The sequence below is a fragment of the Octopus sinensis genome, linkage group LG2 (assembly GCF_006345805.1).
Source record: "Octopus sinensis linkage group LG2, ASM634580v1, whole genome shotgun sequence".
Classification (NCBI taxonomy): domain Eukaryota; kingdom Metazoa; phylum Mollusca; class Cephalopoda; order Octopoda; family Octopodidae; genus Octopus; species Octopus sinensis.
Window position 1 is genome coordinate 135,283,203 of NC_042998.1, and position 13,501 is coordinate 135,296,703.

Below are 13,501 nucleotides of genomic sequence, written 5' to 3' on the forward strand. Positions count from 1 at the left end.
ATATATATATATATATTATATATATATATATATATATATATATATATAATATATATATATATATATATAATGATAAATATCAAAGTGAGTTATATACAGTAGCGGTAACACATCGTGACGTATATTTGCCATCTCAATATGGCTACCCCTAAGGGTGGATGCTACTGTAGTTTTTAGCCCCAGGAGGACACACTCCTCCAGCTGGCCATAGACACACTTTCTGTGTCCTGTCAGTATTTGCAAAGGGAAGTCATCCTTCCCGTCTTCAACTTATGATACACACGGACTCGAGTTTCGAGGTATTGACCTCTCGTCAGCGTGTGACAATCATAGTTGTCGGCGAGAATTAGATTTCCTTCACCCACCCTTAGGGGTAGCCATATTGAGATGGCAAATATACGTCACGATGTGTTACCGCTACTGTATATAACTCACTTTGATATTTATCATTGTTTGATTTCACTTTTTCAATATCAGCGACAGTGGACGCTGGAAAAAGTATAAGTATTTGTACTGTAGTAAAATTAATGGGACGGGACGATGAGGGTGGTCCGTCCTGGTCGGTGCTTTTAATGGGGACTGTTATTTTCGGTCTGCTGTATAAGCCTGTTTAGGAGGTGAGTCGGCATACTGAAGTTCTGCACTGGGCAGTACAGACTCTGGCTACTCCACTGATTTTGAAATATATAACACACAGCGACAAAGTCTCAGTGCCTTTTTCTTGATAAATAAATCTGGATTTAATATTTTCACCTGAGCGGTGAGCTGGCAGAATCATTAACATACCAGACAAAATGCTTAGCGACATTTCGTCCGTCCTTGTGTTCTGAGTTCAAATTCCGCCGAGGTCGACTTTGCCTTTTATCCTTACCAGGTCGATAAAATAAATACCAGTTGATTATTGGGGGTCGATGTAATCGGCTTACCCCTCCCTCGAAATTGCTGGCCCTGTGCCAAAATTTGAAACCAATATTTTTCACCAGAGTTATTTCGTTTGGTCGTGAAATATCAAACGCCCTTTGACATTATTTACTTATGTCAATTTTAATTGTAAAATAATATTCTTGCAACGACAATTTAAATAAATTTTCTACTCATCATAATTATAGTGTTACTATAAGGGTGATTTAAATTAATTAATTAATGCAGTAATTAGTATTTAATAAAATTGAAAAAATAAATCTAGAAATTATCGTCACTTAACATTAAAATATTAGAGAGCAATGCTCTTGCCTAGACAGAAATTAAGCATATGTTCATGGAGAAACTTGTCATACTCTATGAAGCATATGAAGCATACGTGGAGGCGCAATGGCCCAGTGGTTAGGGCAGCGGACTTGCGGTCGTAGGATTGCACTTTCGATTCCAGACAGAGCGTTGTGAGTGTTTATTGAGCGAAAACACCCAAAAGCTCCACGAAGCTCCACTAGGGGGTGGTGGCGAACCCTGCTGTACTCTTTCACCACAACTTTCTCCCTGTTTCTATTGTACCTTATTTCAAAGAGCCAGCCTTGTCACACTCTGTATCACACTGAATCTCACCGAGAACTACGTTAAGGGTATATGTGTCTGTGGAGTACTCAGTCACCTGCACGAGCAGGCTGTTCCGTTGATTGGATCAACTGGAACCCTCGTCGTCGTAACCGACGGAGTGCCATGATGAAGCATATGTTTATAGAGAAAATTGTGGCATTTGCCACTCGCTCTGAAGCAAAAATGATACCCATTTTGCCAATTTTCCAGTAAAGCACTAAAAGTTATAACATGGATCAAAGGTGACCCAAGGATCATCTGCTGAGAGCTCCCGAAGTCATAAAATAGAAAGGTTTTTTGTTTCCATACAACTTTTCTCATCCTGACACACGTTCCTGAGTCAATACTTCAACAGTCATATTTGGGTAATACTCCCGTATCTGTCATATTTATTTATCAAGATCAACAGTGAGAGCCTCTATATCGTCGTTCGATCTGTTAGAAATAGAAACCAAGTTTTCTTCATATCATACCCACCATCACACACACACACACACACACACGAGAATCAAACAGATAATTCCTAGATGAGATGGTCACAGTTGGAATGTTTTTGATCATTTGTCTGCTCAAACCCAGTTAACATGGGGGTAAACAACACATTTGTTGCGCTACAGTACGAGAACGCTACGTCGTAAGTTCGTATCTGTTAACGACACAGCACCGTGTCTGTAATAAAAAACTAAAAAAATGGTCCAGATCGCATAACTGTAAATAGGCACCATATGACAGCAACATCACGACACACGAAATTGTGGCAGTTTTATAATATTTATATGTTGTCTCTTAGTTTGAGGTACTTTCAACCTTCAAGCAAATTTAAATCCAAGAGAGAAAGAGTCTACCGGGATAGTTTAACTAAGCGACACCACCTGAAGATGAAACCTTCATTGGTGTTCCAATTACAATAGAAGTTTTAGTTATACGCAACACATTATTCATTGTGTAAGCTACAACCAAAATAAGCTTCAAATCGAGTTTAGTGTATTTCAGTTTTATCGACAAGATGTCTGACAAACCGGTGCTTTAGAACAAAGTTGCTTGTAATATTTGTTTGGTATTGAGTAAGACACTACTGTCGTCAGAAGTAAAATGACTCAATGATTGACTCACTGGAAGCCTCTAAGCAACAACGTTATTGTTCGGAATATACGACTTAAAATAGAAAAAAAAGGGTAATTCCTTATGAGAGAGGAAGATGTCCTCTTATTGGTGGATGAGAATATCCTGTGCATATTTAGTTTAATGCAGAGTAGGATCTTGCCCACATACGGCAGCTTCTGTTTGACCAAGTGATTAACTCCGGCAGTTAGGACAACCTGAAGCAATGTAGAATAAATTGTTCTGATTGAGAAACACAACGAAGCACCACCGGCGGCAAAATGTTTGAACTTATGGCCTAGCCTTTCAATATCTTGTTTACTCAGCCAACTTTCAGGAACTATAATTTATAAGACACACTATATAAGACTAAATTCTTTTCTAATCTGTTGTCTGAGGGTACTTGTTTATTTTAACCATTCATTGTTTAATTATGTTTTTCCTCTGTCAATGTCGCATCTCGAAGATAGAGTGAGTTCATAATTATTAAGATTAACTTAAGGTTCTGACCGCTATTGATCCAGGTCATGCCTAACTTTACACTTCTTGGATAAGTCTTTTAAATCATGTTTAGGGCATCATAGCCCACTCGAATAGGAAGTTGTCACGTGCGGACATGTGTATCCTGGTGTCTGGTATTTCCTGGAGGAATTTGTCCAAGTACTATTATGAGGACTTTTTTCTTCTTAGATCTTTCTTCAGAATAGAATTGAATAAAGCAAGACCAATCGAGGTAAAACGGAGGTGCAATGGCCCAGTAGTTTGGGCAGCGGACTCGCGGTTTTGATTACCAGATCGGGCGATGTGTGTGTTTATTGAGCGAAAAAAAAACACACCTAAAGCTCCACGAGGCTCCGGCAGGGCATGGTGGCGACCCGTTGTACTCTTTCGCTCCAACTTTCTCCCTGTTTCTTGAGTAACGTTTCGATGGACTAGCATCCCATCCAGCTGAGGGGAACGCATACGCCATAGAAACCGGGAAACCGAGCCCATGAGCCTGGCTAGGCTTGAAAAGGGCGCATAAAAAAATAATCGAGGTAAAAAAAAAAATCGAAACAATCAAAAATAAAAAGGTTGTCACATTGTTGCTATGTGAGCCGTGAATAAAGCTCAGGGTCAAACCATAAGTAATTTGTGAACTTGATAAAGCCATTGTTTGGTTTGTTGTGATAGATATAACCAATTAATGGAGAACACTGGTCAAGAAGACCTTTTTTTTTTTACAGCTGGGAACTCCTGCTCTATCTTATCTCAGAATTTCACATAAATTTTTATAAATGTGTATCCTTGTGCCTAGATAAGTTCTTATTTTCTCAGGAACCTTGGCAGCATAAATTGATTCAACTCGGTTTATGAAATGTCTTGGTCGACACTTCACCTTTACGACAATTGTTACATCATTTTGAAATAAATTGATATTTTTAAAAACTTCAGCAACAATGCTTGTGATAGCCAAAAGAATCAATCACAGTAGTTTATTGATCTCCAAATGGTAAAGTCGATCTCAACAAGATGTAACAGATAACGTACAATGACAAAAATGAATATTCTAAGTTCGGCTAATCTACAGCCTTTGAAGTTCCAAAATATATTAGAGCATTTGTTCTTTTCTGTCTCAATTAAATTTAAGTAATTCTGAGATCATGTTGCATTTCGGTGAAAAATCGGTATTCTTTCTTACTTTTCAGGTGATGCCAACACTATCTGGAAATGGAGTTGCTGATGACAAAAGAAACTAATCTGAAAAATTCTTATATATATGTAATAAATAGGTCTTCGCAAGTATTACGTCATCATGGCACGTGATACATCAGTCGGTGGTAGCCTAGTTATCTTTGAAATTTGTGCTTCCGGTTTACTATTTATTTAAGACATATGCGGTAGCTGGGTCGCGGTACCAAAAATAGATTGGCAAGTGTATACTAGCTGGTTTGATGCTTCACATTTCCTTGTAGAAATTCCATCGTTTCAGGGCTTATGAAAGTGAAAGTATTTGCCTTGTTAAATGTAGGTGTTTTCCAGATCATAAATTAAAAGTGTTCCTACAAAATGAAAGTATTATGGCATTAAAGTAAACCGGCGCACAGAGCTTATGAAAGTGAAAGTATTTGCCTTGTTAAATATAGGTGTTTTCCAGGTCATAAATTAAATGTTCCTGCAAAATGAAAGTATTTATGGCATTAAAGTAAACCGGCGCAAAGTAAAATACCGGTTAACGATTATAAAACATTTAATGTGTGGTCGCCTTAACTATAGTTGGTTCCATCAAATATTCCTAATCAACAAAAGCAAATCTTAGTTATTTGTTACCCAACTGTATGGAGTGTAAGTTGAAGAGAATAGTTAACAATATATTATTTTTATTTAAAATTATAGGGTTCAGTTTTCGACTGCCTCTACCTTCTGACCAAGTAAATTCTTTCACTTTCATAGCACCCAGGAAGCAAAAAGCGTCATTTCATTAACTTATATATACTTAAGAACAACATTTTCCACTCAAATTTGAGTAATCGTTTCTATTGATAAACTGTTGGCATAGCTTTTGTAATTAAATAGGGAATCATTCCAGAGTTAAAATATTTCGCGTAGTCAGATTTATGGTGGCAATGTGATGAGAATAATAGACGATGCAGAGTCCCCAGAGGAGATCCAGCTGACACTTTACAATGATTTTGTCTTGAATGTAATTTCTACCAGTAGTTTCTAATGAGTGTCTTTTCTTTCTGCGTTCACAACTATGCATCAAAGTTTAAGAAAATAAGGTAAGCAGTAATAGAAATCAGTATTAGGAATTAGGGGACGCTAGTACGAGAGGTTGAGATGGTATTAGATACTATAAGCCAACACTCTCCGTGAGTTGAAGTGAAGGAACGTCGAACTCCTCACTTTATTTCTATTACTGAAGTTAATCAAGTCTAGGGGCAATTCAGACACAACGTAGTCGATCTATTTAGGAAAGTACTGATACCAAGTCCTTCAATCGTATATTGCTACTAATATAGTTATTTATTAATGAATTAATAAATAGAACTACTGCAAGCATGAAAATTACATCGATTCTTATATTCTAAACGACATGTTCAGCATTTCAAAATGACATACGGATATTCGAAAATATTTTAGTCTCCAGTTGGCTAATTATCTCTCTCTCTCTCTCTCTGTATATATATACATATATATTTGAACTTGAACACATTTGAAAATATGGCTGCTGATTAATCTTAGAACGGTATGTTTAAGTTAGCAGTGAGAATCGTAGAATTCAAGCTCTGAACAATAAAGTTGTCAATTTACAATTTCTGAGCAGTCCCAATTTAGTGAAGCTGAGTCGTGTAGCAGAAACATAAATGTAGGACGTGAACAGAGATTATAGGTGGTGGCTCCGTCTGTTCTAAATAGTTGTTAAATCTCCCTCAACTCACCGTCTTATAATGTGGTCAATGCTCCGGTGCATTGGAAAAGACGGGATAGTCATAGATGGAAAGCCTTTCTTCATAGGCCTCCTCAATCAGGACTGACTTGAGGTTAAACAAGCGAATGAAACCAATACGTTTTTGAGTTTTAACCGACCACCGACCTCATCTTTTGGACAACTAACATTTTACATTATTTCAAATAAGACCTAATTGTTATTTATAATTAACATCTTTGCGTTCTCAAAATTCTTTTTTCGCACCTGTGACCATAATCTATTATTAGGTGATGTTCAATGAGTCACGCCGACACAGGTCATATGTAGTGATTTTTTTTTTTACAAAACTCCACGAGGAAACGAACGTCTTCATAATTTCGTGAACCAGATTGGTAACACTTCAATATGTCAGCCAATCGCAACACTTGTTTAAAATAAACTCTAGCTATCAAATGATCAGAGCTGTAATGACAACTTTCAGGAAGTGAGCCATATTAAGATATGGAAAATAAAAAAATGTAAATAAATAACAAAAACAAGTAAAAATGGAACGAAAGTTCTTAATAGATATCAAAGCATACTTTAAAAACCACACAAACAACAAATACAGTTAAATAATCTTTATTCACAAAAAGATATTTATTACATCAATCGAAGTAGAATTCTTTATTGAAAACAAAGATACATTTGTATTATTATTAACGTAAATTAGCTCCTTGAGTTAAAATAAATATCGAAATTTGATTTCATTTATACCTAGAATTTTGTATGTGACGTAAAAAAAAAAAAAAAACTCCACTACCTCAGCAAAATTTTTAAAAAATCGTAATCGTAATTTAGTGTTTGCCAGCAAATAACAGCATTGCAATGTGAATTTCATTTCTAGCATCAATTATAAAACCACTTGCCAAACAAGTACATCTACGAAATTATGAATATATAACTATGTAAAAACCTTTAAAATAACCACACTGACTAATCACAGCTGAACTATATTCAGTAACGTCAGCCTATTTATATTAAAGCAAATAACTCATTTTATTTTATCTCAAACCTATCCATTTCCCCAAAGTTATATATATGCACGCAAACGAACTTGTAGAAAAAGCACGTCAACCATAACTTGGACATTCACCATATTCACAATCAAATGTTGCTTTTCTAATGAAACATTTGTTGTATAAACCCATCCGGACAGTAAATCTATCTCAAACAGCAGCTTCCTTATTATTACTATTATTATTATTATTATTAGTGAAGCGATGGTAGAGGGTGGGAGTATTCATAACTTAGGTCTTTATTAATTACATTTATAGATATACAACTAAAGTAATATATATGATCGTATGTAGTAGTGTTAAAATTTGTACACCAATTCAAGATTTGTTATACAACATCCATTTTTACTGTTTGCTAAATAAATAACTTCTAACAAGATATTCTGTAGAACTGCTTGATACGAAAAAACCAAACAAGGCCTCAAAAACACGTTTCTGGCAAGCAACAAAATAAACTTTATTACTACAGGGTAGTTGCATGGCCTAGTGGTTAAGATGCTGCATTCACGATCGGAAGATCGTGGTACGATCGGAAGATCGTGGTTTCAATTCCCGTACTGGGCGGTGCGTTGTGTTGTGTTGTGTTCGGGCGAATACCTTATTTCATGTTGCTCTAGACCGCTCGGCCCATTCAAGAGGGAATGTTGTGATCTCGTTCACTTATACATCATGGAAATCGGGTAACCGACCCTATGAGTCCTAATACGCGAGACAGTGATGTGCAGGGGTTGATATAAGAGGACATACACAAAATGTTGATATTCTCCTCTTGACAGATTTCTAAACAATTAGTCGGATCAAGGTGAATGTTTTCAGTAAAATGTGTCAATGGAAGATGTCAAGTATCGGTCTTTGATTCAAGATGAACCTTATGTAAATTAATCATGAAAATTAAAAGGAAAAATATGACCGTAAAGAATTAGATTTTATTACTTTCTTCTCTCCATATTTTTGTAATTCCTATCTTCGCTATCTAATTAACACTACCTCTGATAAGTTGGAGAAAAACGCTTATAAATATTGTGTGTGAGAGAGAGAGTTCATGTATAGAACGTTCAAAATTACAGTGCTATATGTAAATTATTTGTTTCGGAACTGAATTTTCAGAGAATGTTTGGAGAACAACAGTAAAATTGTGTCACCATTGTATTCCTTCCTGGCGGAATGAGGAAGAAATTACAGCCAGCACAGTTCCAATAACAATTAAGTCAAACAGTTCACTTTTTGCAAAGTATAATTAGAATTAACTGAAAATTAACTCCTGCAAAATGAGGGCCTTGAAAATCAGCTGGAGCAAAACGAAATACTCGCCTAAAATATACAATAGAAGAACTAGAAAAAACCCCAAAATGCTGCGAGATGTACAAGCTACTTAACCTGACCACATTTTAAACCATTTATAGAATAGTGGGAGAGAACTCTTGTGATTGTAACTATTCTTTTAACAGTTTTAACTTATCTTTCTTCTTTCAAATTCATGGTTTTAGTTCTACAACTGCAACGCGTGGGCGTGTATGATGATTTTCATATCCGCGATCTTTATTTTTTACTTCTCAACCTTTGAATATATGTTTATTACATGCACATTTACAGTATAATATGAACTGGGTCAGAGAAGAAGGAAGTAAGTTCCTCGCTGATATTAGGCTTATGGAGCCTGTGTAAATTATCGAACTGTATTTAGTTTTCGTTATAATGTAGTTTTCTAAATGAAACCAAGTTGGTATCTGTTCTTGTTGGCCCTATGAGAGAATTATCTTCTCAGTAGAAGAGGAACAGACAAAATAGCTTTCACTATTAATACCAGTGAAGGAAAGGGAAAAAGCTGATTAAACACAACCACCCGTTTCTATTTTGATTAGAATTAGGACCAAACCCTAGCTGGAATTACATTTCTATTACTTCCAATTTGGTGGGGAGGGATAAATGTTTTTAAAATACATTTATTGTAACTGAATTATAATTTCCTCATGGAAAACTTTACAAGGCAATTGCTTTATTAAGAAAAAAATTTTAAATAAAATTTAGACGCAGTATGTTCAAACGATAATTAATTGAAGAGAAACGGGTCACCGGAAGTATAGTGGAAGCAACATTATAGAAACCTTCCAAATCAGTTGTGTGAATGTTGTGACAAGATGGAGGGGTGGGGACTATGATACATGAGACAGAAATAATATTAAACTTGTACATTCGTGTCATTCCTAAAATCTAGAAATTCTTTAAAGAAACGAGTTTTTGAAACTTCAAGTAAATTTCCACCCCACCCTCCATTCTAAACTTTTTTGACAAAAGCCAGTTTAAAAATAAAATAAAAAGCGAGAAATTTTTTTCTAAATTTTTCACTAATATATTATTTTAGGCTCATAGCGCTGTATTTGGTTTAGACTTACATAAATATATAACATAAAAAAGGAAAACTATCAGTTGCTAAAACTGAAATACAATAATAAAATATCAGTCGTTGTCATTTTCTTAAAAAAAAAAAACAACGATTATCTTGATTTGTTCTAGTTTAAAGATTTACTCAATGTCTAATTTTCTGCCGGATCAAGAGAGAAAAGAACTTTTAATCATATATTTATCACATAATACATATACATTGTCTAAAACTTTGCCCCGACATCCAGATTAGACAACCTTTCTCTTTATGTGATTAATTATGCTTGCTCCTAGAAACGCCAGTCTCTTAAATACGGGTTGCTGTAATTCCCGACCAAGTAGCATGTTTAATACATTTTAAACTGGTAAAAAGTCCAGGCTATAAACACCAGTTGCTTTAACTTCGCCAGTCTAGGATATTGTGAAAAAGCTTTGGATATAGCTTATCTTTGAACTAAAATGCAAGGTGACGCCCCTCTCCCAAATCCTTCACCTTAGTCATGAAAACCACTAATTAGTTTATTAATCTAAACATAACATTTCGATGAAGTTAATGTGTTTTTAACGACTGTATCGAATCCAAAACCTAATTTTACAATTTATTCCTGTTTGGTTACTCAATCTCTTGCTTGTTTGAAGCGAATACTTTTTGAAATTATATTATTCACAGAAATTAGTGTAGTAGGTTGTTATGTTGTCTACTGCTTACATCAGTAAAATGCTTGCAGAGGGAGTCCCCGATGGAAATATGTAGATACTCAAACTCTGAAGGTTCTAAATAATATTTTAAAATCATGTTTTAAATTCTCTATCGAAATCTGGTCTCTCTGTAAATAGCTGCACTATGATGTTTCATAAAAACAAAACTAGTTCAGTTTCCAGTGGTGACCTTCATAACTCCATTTACATTGCTACCATTCTTAAAATATGAATTCTGCACCATATTCCCTATCCGGCTTGATTTTTTTAATATTGTTCCTCTGTAAGATAACCTCAGTCAATATAACAGTCATTACTATTTCTCTAATTTGACATTGTTTATACCGGAATTTATACAAAATATTTCATACAAGATAATTGGAGAAAAGTTTGATTCTTTCTTCCTTTCTGCAGATTTAATAATTCGATTTGATCTGTAAGTTATCACAAGCCTAAATACAATACCCGGCCTCATCTAGTAGATCATCATAGTACTATTGACCACATTTCACTTTTTCAAAAGTCTTGACATCGATATCTTAAAACTACTTGTGCCTAACTTACACCCACAGAACCTAAGAGGAAAGAGAGATACGTACCTAGATTCTCAAACTGACAAATACCAGCCCTCACCCCTCTTTTCAAACGAAGAAACAACAGAGCTTGGATCAAATTACTCTTTCTTTGTTATGGTGTTAGACGAGTTGAAAAAGTTTAAAAACGTCTTAATTTTATTAAACATGATAATTTGTCCACTCCTTCCATTCTCCTGAGCTCCAGTCCTATGAGAAACATTGATCGAGGTGAGGATGATTCTGACGATATTAAAAGGAACTGAGAGATGTGTAAACACTAACGAAACGTTAAACGCGACATTTTCTCAATTATCCATAGAAATATTTATTTCTTCTAGTTGGCATTTTAATCATCTCTGCATTAGATATGTTAGTGCTAAATTATAAAGTAGTAAATAGGAAACTTGGTCCCTTCCGGTATTGAAGGGAAAATAACATCTATTCTGATTGCAAGAATGAGGTTGTTTAACCAATACAAGATGCGGCGAATATTTCTCTAGTTTCTTGAAGAAAGTAATGTAAGAAAAAATTACTAGTAATATCAGCAAATAGGCATTACATTGCCTATTATTTTACACTATCGTAAGGTGGCAACTTGGCAGAATCGTTAGCATGCCGGACAGATGCTCAGAGGCATTTCGTCCGTCTTTTCGTTCTGAGTTCAAATTCCGCCGAGGTGACTTTGCCTTCATCCTCTCAGGGTTGATAAAATAAGTATAGTGAAGCACTGGGATCAATATAATCGACTAGTCAGTCCCCTCCACAAAACTTCAAACCTTGTGCCTATAGTAAAAAGGATTATGATACACTACTCTGGAGCGGTGATCTGAGGTCAACTACGCTTTTCATCCTTTCGGTACAGGTAAAATAAAGTACCAGTCAAGTACTGAGAACGATGTAATCGATTAAAACACCTGCCTCAAAACTTCTGGCCTTGAACTTAAATTAGATACCATAATTAAAGACTGGCCTACTTTGTATTTTACGTACCCACCCATGAATCAATTCCCTTCACTGAAGCCAATAATTGAAAGTAACACGGTATATCCACTGTATCCAGGTTTATGGCTTTTTGCCTAAATATGCAAGTAATATTTTCATACTTGTAATTATTGCCTACTTTTAATGTAAGGACGTTTTATAGTTACAAATAATCGAATAGAAAGAAATATCGGTGAATTAATCAACTCTTAAAATATAGTCCATAAACAATATTTGTATAAGTATACGAAATTGTCGGCCAAAGCGAAACAATCTCTTTGTCATATATATATATATATATATATATATAAGCAGTTTTTGTGAATAAATATAAAAAATTACTTCGCTTCGATCGGCTGACTCTACAATATTAATACTGTTTATATAGTATTTTGTTCATGTTATATAAACACAATTTTGTTCATGTTATATATAAACACAATTCTTTCACTTTTCATTTCAACCGGAAGCTTTGTTCTGCTATAATTTGCTTAAAAAAAGTTTCACAGCCACCTGATACTTTCCTATTATTTTTTCAGTCAAATGGTACTTGTATTTTTCTAATAATTATCAGAATTTTAGATCCTAACTGTTAAATAACATTTACCTTTACCCTGAGGGTATTTTGCTTTTAATAGATAATCTACAGACCTAATTTTACTCCTGTTAAGAGAACAGAGAATATGTTTACATATTTAAAAAAAAAAAGAAAAGAAAACGAAACCGACAAAAGTATCTACAGCTCTATTCCCTTTCTAAGATAAAGTGTGATTTAACAAAGATTTCGTTTAGTTTTTCTAGCTGGCCTAGTGTCCGTATAGAGGGTTCTACACTGGCGCTATATATATAAACAGGTGGCTTGTAGATATCGGAATAACTGAAGTATTTATAAAAAAAAAAAAAATTGGTGTTTATCATCAGTTTATAAGAGAAAATTAAATCTTAAAAAAAAAAATTGATATAGAATCTTAATCTTACATTTCTAACTCTAAGTTATGCTGTAACCATTTCTTCAATGCCAACAGAATAAAGCTTTTATGCTTGGATGTTACCAAAAATGGATTTGGAAATTATCCTACCGATTTTCAATTAATACAAACATCCAAGATTAGAGCCATTGACTACCGTTATTTAAATGTTTTTCTTTTCGATGACATTTTAAACGAAGGATTTTGGGAAATAAATTACGATCACAACAATTGTCGATCTTCTGTAAGTCATTCCACTACAGATATCACGTGGAAGACAAAGTTATTTTAGAGTTATATATATTTGTATGAAACAATGATATAAGGAGTTTTAAACATATTTACGTTTCTTTCCGTAAAAATTTGATGATTCGGACTTCCGAAATAGTTTTCTCCCACCCTTTTCAAATTAATATATAGGAATAATAAAATTTTCGAATTATCAAAAAGAAACTAAGAACAACTTTAGATTTCTACGAGGCGTCTCAGAAGTTTAGAAAACGTGTTAGGTTGGCTACAGCTACAAGCTGAAAACTACTACAGGAGACCGTTAGCAATTACAAGAGAGGGAAAGAGGAATATAACATTTATTAGTTGTTGTAAGCAACAACGAGTCTTTCTATACTAGCTGCCGCTCGGCCCGTGGGAAATAGCAACGAAATCTACCTCTATTCACACACTTTCATTGTAAAGATAAAGTAGTTCTATTTATATGACACTTCCCTTAAGAAAAAAATATAAATAAATAAAAACGAGTTATTACGGCTAAAATGTCTCGAGCAAGACTGGCCT